This window comes from Indicator indicator, chromosome Z (genome assembly GCF_027791375.1).
Source record: "Indicator indicator isolate 239-I01 chromosome Z, UM_Iind_1.1, whole genome shotgun sequence".
Lineage (NCBI taxonomy): Eukaryota > Metazoa > Chordata > Aves > Piciformes > Indicatoridae > Indicator > Indicator indicator.
This window is the reverse complement of record NC_072053.1, coordinates 24,452,468-24,463,607: the sequence shown is the minus strand read 5'-3', so window position 1 is coordinate 24,463,607 and position 11,140 is coordinate 24,452,468.

The following is an 11,140-nucleotide window of genomic DNA, read 5'->3' as shown; positions in this document are numbered from 1 at the left end:
TTATGTTTAAATTAAATCCTGATGTATTGAAATTATGTTGTGAGGGCTCATACCCTCTGTTTAATCAATGGTAGAGTCACGACAACAGACAAGCTTTCTAGTCTTTAGACCTGATATGCGAATGAAAACAATTTTGCTTGGAATTTAATTTAATTATATTAATTTTATTTTTTACAATTTAAGCACAACTTGCTTGTAAGCCCACAGGTGGGTCCTGGCAAACTTTAGAGTGAGAGCATGGCCTTGTGGCCGTGGGTGACTAATAAATGTTGCCTGCCAGTGGTGTGAGGAGATGTTGCGCATAAAAAGCTATCTGTGGTGCCTTAAAAAGTACAGCATTTGACTGTACATCTATACATTGTCCTGTGTATGTAAACCCTTTGTGTGGACATGTGATATAGGACCCCAGAAGGACCAACAAACTTCAGGGGTCTGTGTCAGTGCCACTTAAATCTTCTTGTATTTTAATCCTAATTAAACAAGAGGCAGCTGAAGATATGGAACAAGAACATATAAAATATGTCATTAAAATACTTCATGAATGTCTCACAAAATATTTTCTATTGTACGTGCCTTTTCTAGAGCTTCTATCTCAAGAAAATTATCTGAATTTGAATGTGGCTTATAATTTCTTTGTGAGTAATGAAGTAAGAATGTTTAATGTCTTTATCAGGCACCCACAAAAATTGCTTCCTTGAGTTTCATTGCTCATGATGTAAAAACTGTATCAGCTAAATATTTGTCCTACCAAACACATACACAATGAAGCATTGAGATCCTTAATATCTTTTTATTAGATGCTTTCAAGTCCAGAAGCCACAATGCTTTAGTACACTGTGGTAGATTAGCAGCAATCACACAGTTGAGCAAGCACAGTCTTTTCAGAGTTGGTAGCAGTCAAAGTCCATTTTAGGTTGCTTCTGCTTTCCATCCAGCTTGGCCAGTATCTGTATCTGCTGTAGAACTACTTTGCAAGTACAAACAGGGCCCATGTTTATAAACTCTCAAGAATACATTATATCTGAAAGAAACAGGAACCTAAATCTTCAAAGTCGTAACCAAATATACCATTTTCAGTCAGCCTTCCTGGAAGAGAGATGGAAAACACTGATTGTGCTGTGAAATACAAAATTGAATCTTTCATGTCTAATTCTGAACTTTCCAATGTGTTAACAAATGTGTTCTGGTAGTCAATCATTAAGTGTAGGGTAAATACATGGAATTTGGGACAAAAATAAGCTGCAGCCTATAAATCTGTCCTGACAACTATTGGAAAGAAAAACTTCTGAGTGTGGCTCCATGAATTGCACGAAAGTACATGACAGTGAAAAGGTGGAAAGGGACCCAGAGGTGCACTTCAGCCAAAGTCCAATGTTTTCAGCACAGCTATAGTAATTAATGCCAGCCTCTTATCAGCAATTACTATTAATCTTATTATTTGACAAATACAAACCAGAAAATATTAAAACATACAAAACACTCCTCTCCTCCCCCCTGCCCTGCCCTACCAGGGTCCTAGGTATAGCCTACTGGTAACTTTTACATTTCAAACCCTGCAAAGGTCTGATTCAGACAACTTTTCACTATCACACAAAAATCTAGCTCTCTTTTGCACAATAATTTTGTTTTTTAAAAGGCTAAAGAAACCACTGACAGAGATGTAGGTTTGTTACTACCAGTGCAATTAATTAAATCAGTGTCAATATTTAGGGAATTTATTTCATAATAGGCTCTATCAAATACTAAATACTAATTAGATGAAGGGAAATATCTTAAGAGTCTATTCTGTTGTCATATGAGACACTGCGCAGAAACAATAGGAAAACTTCAACTCTGTGGAAAACCAGGGATCTCGGTAAGAGAAAATGAAGTCTAAGAGCAAAGGGTGATAGATATTTGTCTTTGGAGCTGTAAGGGAAACACACACAAATCACTGGATTGAACTTCAGTCTCCATCTCAGACAGGAGATGATCAAACTGTAAGAAACACAGTCAGTCCCTGAATCCGACTTGTATTTCTTTAGAATACTTTTGCAAGATAGGGGGGAAGAATGACTGTATTATACTTCACAAATGATCCTTGTAACTCAGATCACAGCTCTCAAAGCTTTGATTCAAGCTCTCAGGAAGATTCTTTTATTGTACTTCCTTCTTTTAAGCAGGCTGTAGGTATTTCTGAAGTAAAGGTGAACAGATGGGCTTTCTGCATCTAGTTAAAATAAAAGTCTCAAAACTAGTCTCCTCATTTCTTCCTTTCTTTATTCTAATTAGGGTAAAAATATTTCTATTTAAGCAAATGGCATTGACATTTTTCCAGTTCAAATTTAATATTATGGCCTTTAAATCTGTGGATAAACCAGGCAAGGCAAGGGCATTAAGTGAGATGAAGCTTTGACTGTCCATCTTACTTAGTTTAAAAACAGCCTAGTGCCAGGAGCCAAAACATTGTTTCCACAAAGCTGAATACATGCCAACATTTACTGAGGTTCCTTGCCCAGGAACAGGCTTTATTTAACATAAGAATCTCCACGTCTGCACTGAAAATGAGCCTTGCACATTGCACAAGAAATGATTCTTACTATTATGAACAAGTTGTCACCTTAGAGAACTTAAAGAATGAAGGAGCCCTGGAAATCCTCCACAGGTCAAAAGAGGTATGGGCCTTGGGTCTCACTCTGTTATTAACAACAAACTCTTTGCTCTGTTGCCTGGTGAGTAAAGTCAAACCACATTGAAATCTGGAAAAATGCCTTTAGCTGGTTGGCTTTTTTCCCAGGTACAGCATAACAATAAAAATTTGTCTTTCATGGAGAAATAACTTTATGTAAACAATTTTAGCTGATAATGTATTTGCTTCTGCTGGTGGTGGTCTTATTCTAGCAAATTTATGGAGTTCAATTACGGTTTAAACACTTAAGTAAAAGTTCTGCTTCAAGTTGCTCAGTGTTCAGCTCTAAAAACAGCTGTGATCATGGAGAACTAATTTCCCAGCATCTAAGCAAAAGAAAAATAAAGTGACACAAGCAGATAAAGTACTGGACTTTACATACTGTTTTTCTCCTTTAAGACAGAAGTGAAAACTAGTTTTATATTGAAAAGCTTTCCTTCCAACTTAAGAAATGTACAAATCTTACAATGTGGAATGAGAAAAAGTAAGTTTCCAGTACAATACAATCAATACAACTTGACCATGTTTCTTTCCTTTACCACCAAGTTTCTTAAGAGCACAGCTACTGATGTTCAGTATTATTATTTTTCATTTTCTTCTGCTTTTTTTTATTACATAATGCATACAGATATTATCTTCATTATGCCAGAAGACTCTGCTCATGTATAAGCTTACACAATGATGTGCACTGAATAGTCTGAATATTCATGTCAAAAGACCATATTCACAGCATGTGAATTTTTTATTAATTAAAGCCAAAAACACAGCATCAACAACAAAACAAACACAAAAGACAGCAATAACAAAAATGCCACCACTCCACCATCTACTCCCCCCAGATAAAATACATTTATAATATCCCACACATAAAAACAACAAGAGGGAAAATTTCCTCTCTTAACTGCTTCAAAAATTCATTACTCTGGAAGTTTTGATCTGTGACCTCATTTCTCTTGGATATTAAGATAACTCCATTCATAATCCTAGCATTGTCTGTAAACTATGCACGTACAGGAGTCACAAAACTCAGGACTGAACTTTCAAAACAATGATACCTATTTTGCGACAGCACATCATAGTGAATGAAACCAGAACAGTGTACTTCTCTTTTCCATACCAGAGACTATGTTCTTATGAAAGTGATATATTCCTCACTAAAAACTTTTGGATTTAAGCTCCTAATTCTTTGGTTTAGGAAGCTCTATTTCTCTTGAGATGTTGAAATGTTCTTTTCCTTGAGATAAAACATGACCTTGTGATCCACATGATATGGAAACTCAGCTCTCTGAATTTTGTGGCTCCCTTCATTTTTCAGGCTATTATTCACAATACCGTCTTTGAGGGATAAGTTCTTCCATACTTCATCTTCCTTACTCTGCTGTGGGTAAAAATAGTTGTCCATCATGGCCAATTGGTTTGAAAAGGCTTTGAAGGCATGGTATGCCCTCTCCACAGTACAATATTGTTGCTACACAGAGCTTTCTTACGCCAAAGGTCTGTGCTTTCATGGGTAAAGTTCAGAGTTCATAGGTCTGCTAAGATGGAGTTATCTAGGGATTGTCTTCATGTCAAGACAGAATTTATCTGTCAGGCAGTCCAATGAATCTAGATCTTGATTAGAAAATTCTGGAATCTATGATGTGCCTGCTGTTTCCCACTATTTTTGTTCTCTCAAGTCAAGCAAACTGTGATGAAAGCCCATGTTCTTCTGCAGAGCCTTGCTTATCACTATCTTACAACTTCATTCATCTATAAATTATGTGCAAACAAATGGTTCTGCAAACATCAAGAAGTTTAAGATTCTGAGGATCTGTGTGTAAGTGTAATACCTACATTGTTCAGGAACAGTGCTGAAAACATTTCCTATAACCTCGAATCAGAAACCAGGTATCAAGGTCCTGTTACTCTGAAACTGTGCAGTCAGGTAGTAAATAGGGATGGTTTCGAAGAGCCAGGACACTTAGTGATGCTGTAGACTTTCAGTGAGAAAGCTTGCCTGAGTGGCCACCAGAAACTCAATACAAGACATTAGACTGTACAGTTTGAGACATAAACTTTTCTCTGTCTTAGAACATTGGCAGGAAAAAACTGAACTCTTCAGAGAAACCACATGCCTCTTCCCTCACCACTTCTAACCACAGGTTAAACAACTACAGGCTCCTGCAAATTCATAATTAGATATTGCAATCGCCTAGCATACATGTTCAGCCTACCACTAAAGGGCAATGGAGCTCAGTTCTTCAACTTAAATCCCACTCAAGCCTTGACTGTAACTTAGGCAATCAGTAAAATAAAAAGTCAGCATAAGGTGTTTATGTATTTTGATTAAAGAGTGACAGCAGCCTTGCTTAATATCCATAAAGCATTATAAATATTTGTTTGTGTGTTCTTGTGTGTGCTCTTGTGTGCATATGTGTGCTCTTTCAAACAGATCAGAGATCATTCAACGACTGTAAGAGGCTAGATACAATTAGTGGCAAGTAAAAATGCAATAATAATTAGAAAAAAGTTAAAAAACCCTCAACTACTGCCTGAAAGTAAGTAGTTTGTCTGAGTTTACATGCTGAAGGGAGTCTACTGAAAATGTAGTGAAGGTTGTGTAAGACCTTACATTCTAGGCATAAAATTTTTTCTAGGTGGAGAATACTTATAAAATTCTTTTTCTCACTGTGTTTGTGTACAGATAGCAATATATGTGTGTGAAAAATAGAGCTCATATAGTTACAGGTGTCCTTTTTTTTTTTTTTTTCCATGAGGCAGCTCTTGTGAATTAGGCTTTGTTGTACTGGTTTTGCATCATACAAAAAAAAAAAAAATCCTACAAATTCCTGTAGAGATGAGCTCAGACTGCTGAAGAGGAATACCTCAGATTCTTCTGCGGTTCTTTGAGAGTAAAAATCTTCAGAAGACATCAGTTTCTGATAATTCTCCAAAGGCAATATCAACACATCTCTAAGAATGAACACAAATGGCAGCTAATACCTGTTCCTGGATGAACTCATAAACACAGAAATAATCACTAGGCAGCTATACATTTATAAATGACACCACTCCACACTTGCATCATTCAAAATCCTGTTGGGGGAGCTTGCAAAGATCAAGCTTTTTCATAAGCAAACCAACTAGGATCAAACTGCATGTAAGAATATTGAACAGGCAATTCCTGTGTAGTTATAAGGCCTGCAGGTCTCAGGTAAACTAAACTTGGCCCAAGTGAATGCAAAGAGGATGTAATACATATATTTTTAAGAAAGAAGACTAATAATCATTAGAGTAACCAGTAAAAAAAAAAAACCACCACCAAACAAAACCCCCAAAAAAACCCAAACCCCAAAAGTTTTTAAACAACAAAAAAAAAATAACCTACAATTTAAATAAATATACAAATTATTTTGCTCAACAGAAGTTCATTAAATATTGATTATCCAGGATTTACAGACAGATTAATGGTCTCTTTGGCTTCAGAATCCATAATCTATTTTCTGTCTAAATCCAGAGGCAGTTTTCTCTCCCTCTCTTTTTTTTTCCCAAGTTGTTTTAATAATTTAATCTTTTTTTTTTTTTTTCTTTAATGTTACATCTTTTTTCCCCTCAGTTTGGAAGTTAAGATCTTGGAAGGTATGGGAGATTTCTTTTTATCCCTTCCGAAGTGGGAAAAGAAGGGACATCTCATTTTGGAGACGGTGCAGGAAAAGGGAATCGGATTCATAATGGATGAGTTTTATTCAGTGGCACAATTACCTACATAATGGCTATTTTTTTCTAACCTCAATTAATTTTACTATTTGTTAAACTTTACATAATTTGTGAGTATCCTTTTTTTTCCAGAAAAATGGAAAACCTGTAACAATAAAAAGGGGGAAAAATATTAATAGGGACAGCTGATGTTTAATTCCAGAAAAACAAAACATGATCTTAGATCCTCTGATCTTTTATGATCAGTTGCTGTATACTTTATGATCATGAACACCTACTGTACATTTCCTGCTCATAGAAATTTCAAGGAAGTGTCAAGAAAGCTGAGAAATGTGTAAAAACAAGTTCATTCCTATCTGACTTCTGTTGTAGAGAGTTTCATGATGACGGTTTTTGTCCATAATAATATTTATATTGGTGTGGAGCAATCCAAAATCAAAGTTCCTGAAGACATTAAGATATAACTATTTCAAAATCTTTACAGTTCTTTGTAAAAACATTCTTGCAAAGCTTGCCAAGAAAAGCAAAATGCACATATTGGAACTTTTTCCAACACTATTGTTTACTTCTATCTTTTCATTGCCATTATACCATTCACCATATAGACAGGTGTGAAAATAATGCCAGGTAATATTGTCTTCAACTCAGCATCATGAAACATTTATTACAGTTAATAAAGATTGTGCAGGGATCAGCATTGGTCCTTCAAAAGCTCCAAGAAGCAGAAACCTAGTAGTTAATTCTGTGTTAAGGTAGTTCATTTTTTTGCCAAAACCATTGAAATGGGAACGTTTTTGTTAACCTGTGAGCCACAGAACAAAAAATTCACTAAGAGATCAGTATCATTTATTCTTCAGAAGAATGAAAAAACAATAGCTTGTTCTCATTTGCCCATGGCTTTTGGATAGTTAGGCAATGTATTTGGGTAACAGCATTTGTTATATTTTAGGAATTTCCATTTTCTTTGTTATCATATGCATGCCTTCCATTTACTATGGGTGTAGATGTTTTTTATTTACAGATACATAGTACTAGCAGGAAAAAAAAAACCATCCAGACTACAAGTTCATTTCAGTGGAATTGATTTCTTCTCTGTATGTGGTGTTTGCAGACTAAATTCAGACAAAAAGTCTCCAGAGTACCAGTTTTTCAGTTCGCTAAAAACAGAAAGTGGAAAAATTAATATAATTTGAGTTGCAACTCACTTAAGACCCCTGTGAGCACCAAATACAAAATGCCTTTTGTTTTTTTAATGATCAGCCCCTCACGCAGCATATTTTAACTGTCCTGACACAAGTTAAATAGTTAAATAGTACACAATCTAGAAAAGAGATGATCATTACTTTATTAGTTTATGTATGTTAAGGCTGATCCCTGTCTTCCTAGTGCCTACTCTCTTCCCCTGACAATTCTTGTGGAATGCCTCTCTTATACCCACACCCCATTTGTATTTTATGGGCTATCATCCACCAGAAGGAGACTGAGCACTCGTGGAAGCAGAGCAGAATATTATGTCCAGCAACAAGTGCAGGACTAATTTTGATCAGGTCTCAGCATTCAGCTAAGATGAACACAATCTTTACAAATCCCAGGCAAGCAGCAGCAGAACGAGGGGACACAGTCTCAAGTTGTGCCAGGGGAGGTATAGGCTAAATATTAGGAGGAAGTTCTTCACAGAGAGGGTGATGGCCCATCGGAATGGGCTGCCCAGGGAGGTGGTGGAGTTGCAATCACTGGAGACGTTCAAGAGGAGACTGGATGAGGCACTTAGTGCCATGGTCCAGTTGCTTGCTTAGGGCTGGGTGATAGGTTGGACTGGATGATCTTGGAGGTCTCTTCCAACCTGGTTGATTCTATGATTCTATGAATTCTGTGGAAAACCTTTCTTGTCTGTCCCTCTGGAGACAGAAGTGTGGCTGGATGTCTAAAATACACTAATAGTAAGCAATGTTATTCCTTTATAAAAGAGGCATTAATAATTTTTTATTCTTGAACTATCAGCATATTAGTTGCCATTTGAGCCTGAAGCATATGATAAATACATTTCTAGGTATTTTCTCCAATGGACTCCTGTTACATGGGTGTTAGCTGTTATTGAATAATAAAGTGTACAAGATTATAATTTGTTGATCACGTGGGAAATTTATGGCTGAAATCATCACTGTGACTGAACTTTAGGAAAAAGCAATGATGATGTTTCAGAAACTAACAAAAATTAATAGAATGTGAAATAAATCAATTAAAATGAAATTTATTATAAATGTCTACTAACATCTAAATTAATTTAGATTTTTCATGGTCAGCCTGCAGATTGGAATTAGGAATAGAGAAGTGCCACTTACAACTGCTTAGGAATTGTGAAAATTTTATGCATAACAGTGTGAAACAACATATCACTGGTACAAGAGTATGAACTGAGCAAATCGTTTTTTAGAATCATAGAACCATAGAATCAGCCAGGTTGGAATAGACCGCCAAGATCATCCAGTCCAACCGATCACCCAGCCCTAAGCAATCAACTAGACCATGGCACTAAGTTTTTGATTATGTTTGCAACAAGTCCACTCAATATAACAAACACAAATAAATTTTTTCTCACCTCTGTAATCAATAGTGCTCTGCCAGTATGCTTGTCACAGGATTTTTGACATATGCAAACCTTCCATGGGTAACAGGTAAAGGATCAGTGCTGGAACTTAAAGAGAGATTTTGAAAATAAAGCTTCCTTTTTAGCTTCTTCATTACTTTACCCTTGGGATGCCTTCTCATCTCCAGGGCCAGAAAATTCAGGAACTTCGTAATGGGCCTATTGTACAGGGAAGGATGTTGTATTGATAAACAAGAAAAATAGAGGAGAGGTGTTTTCAAATCTCTTGTCTCAGTGGAGCTGGGTGATAAAGTTGTTAACCTTGAATCAGTCTTTTCAAGAACAGAGCAAATCTGCTTTCTTTTAGAATCCTAATGGAGGAGGCTGAGTGCCTTTCAACACTATACAAAATTGATAGAGGAATTATCTGGAGAGGAAAAGACCTGTGTCAACCAGAGGGGGCTTGAGAGCTCTGACCTGGTAAAAGAATGTCCTGTAGCTACGTGACTGGCTCTTCTTAAAATCGTGCTACCTGAAAAAAAGGATAATTGGAAATTCACAGGAACAGAAAGACGGAGAGCGAAAGAAACGGTGCTGTCTGTACAGCATGAATGGTTAGTTCATTCAGCTGGAAGGTACATGCTGAGTTTCCATAGAATGTTAAAATACATGTCATAAAAGTCATAAAGCATATTCCTAAAAAAAACCAAACCAAAACAAAACAAAAGGCAATCCCAAGCACAAATATAGGCTGGGCAAGGAATGGCTTGAAAGCAGTCTCAAGGATAAGAACTTGTGGGTGTCAGTTGATGAAAAACTCAACATGAGCCAGCAATCTGTATTTGCAGCCCAGAAGGCCAAGTGTACCTTAGGCTGCATCAAAGCAATCCTGACTGGCAGGGTGAGGGAGGTGATTCTCCCCATCTACTCTGCTCTCACAAGACCCCACCTGGAGTATTGCATTCAGTTCTGATGCCCCCAGCATCAGAACATTGAGTTGCTGGAGTGGGTCCAGAGGAGGGTGTCCTGGTTTAGGGCCAGACAGATCCTCTATTGGCCCAACAGGGACAAAAGAATGACACTCACACAAATGGATTGAAGAGTGATGGAAATGGAAAAGCAAGAGGTGAAACTACAAAAAAACTACAAAGCATAGTGGCAAGCATACAAAGCATACAGAGTCCCTTCTACAACACCCAAAGGCCTCCCAACATTTCCCTTTTCCCCACCTGAGAGTATACCCAAAACCCCCCGGGCTCTTTCTCTTATCCTCACTGCTAGGTTAGTCTCAGGCTGGCCAGGTCTGAGACTGCCTCCACCTTCTCCTCCTGGCATCAGGCTTAGAGAGGGCTAAGAGGTCCTGAGATACTCCCCCACCATTACCTGATAGAAAGCATCTCCCACGGGAGCAGAGAGGGAAGAAAGAGGAAGATAATTACCTTGCAGATGGATTTATAGGGTGCAGGATTTATGGGTAGAAATACGCTGTTTCCTGTGTCCACCTTACTGGGCTGGACACTCAGGACACCAGAGGTGTAACCTATGTGGCAATAACAGGAGGCACCCAGCCTAAACTGGCACCTAGGGCCATGAAGATGATCAGAGGGCTAGATCACTTGCCTTACAGTAGCCCTCCAGTATATGAAAGGGGCCTAAAAGAAAGTAAGAAAGGGGCTATTTAAAAGGTCTTGTAGTGATAAGACAAGAGGGAATGGATCTAAGCTTGAGAAGGGTAGATTCAGAATAGGTATTAGGAAGAAATAATTTACAGTGAAAGTGGTGAGATACTTCAATAGGCTGTCCAGGGAGGCTGTGGAAGCCGCCTCCTTGGTGGTGTTACAGGCCAGGCTAGATGAGATCTTGAGCAACCTGGCCTAGTAGAATGTGTTGCTCACATGTGAAAAGCTCATGGCTGGGAGGCTGGAATTAGATAATCTTTCAGATTCCCTCCAACACAAACCATTCTATTAATCTATGAATCATCCTTAGCTGTTACCATCTACCAGTAGGAATTAAGCTGATCTTATCAGGTGGATTGAAGGTCACTGCTTGCACATCTAGTGGTTTTAGTAGGTCACATTTTCTGTGCAACAGTTGAACTACACAAAATCTGCTGTTCATTGGTTTACATCTGTAAGATGTTGAGCTGTCAGTGTGTTTTCTTTCTACAAGCAGGTGTGATTTAATAG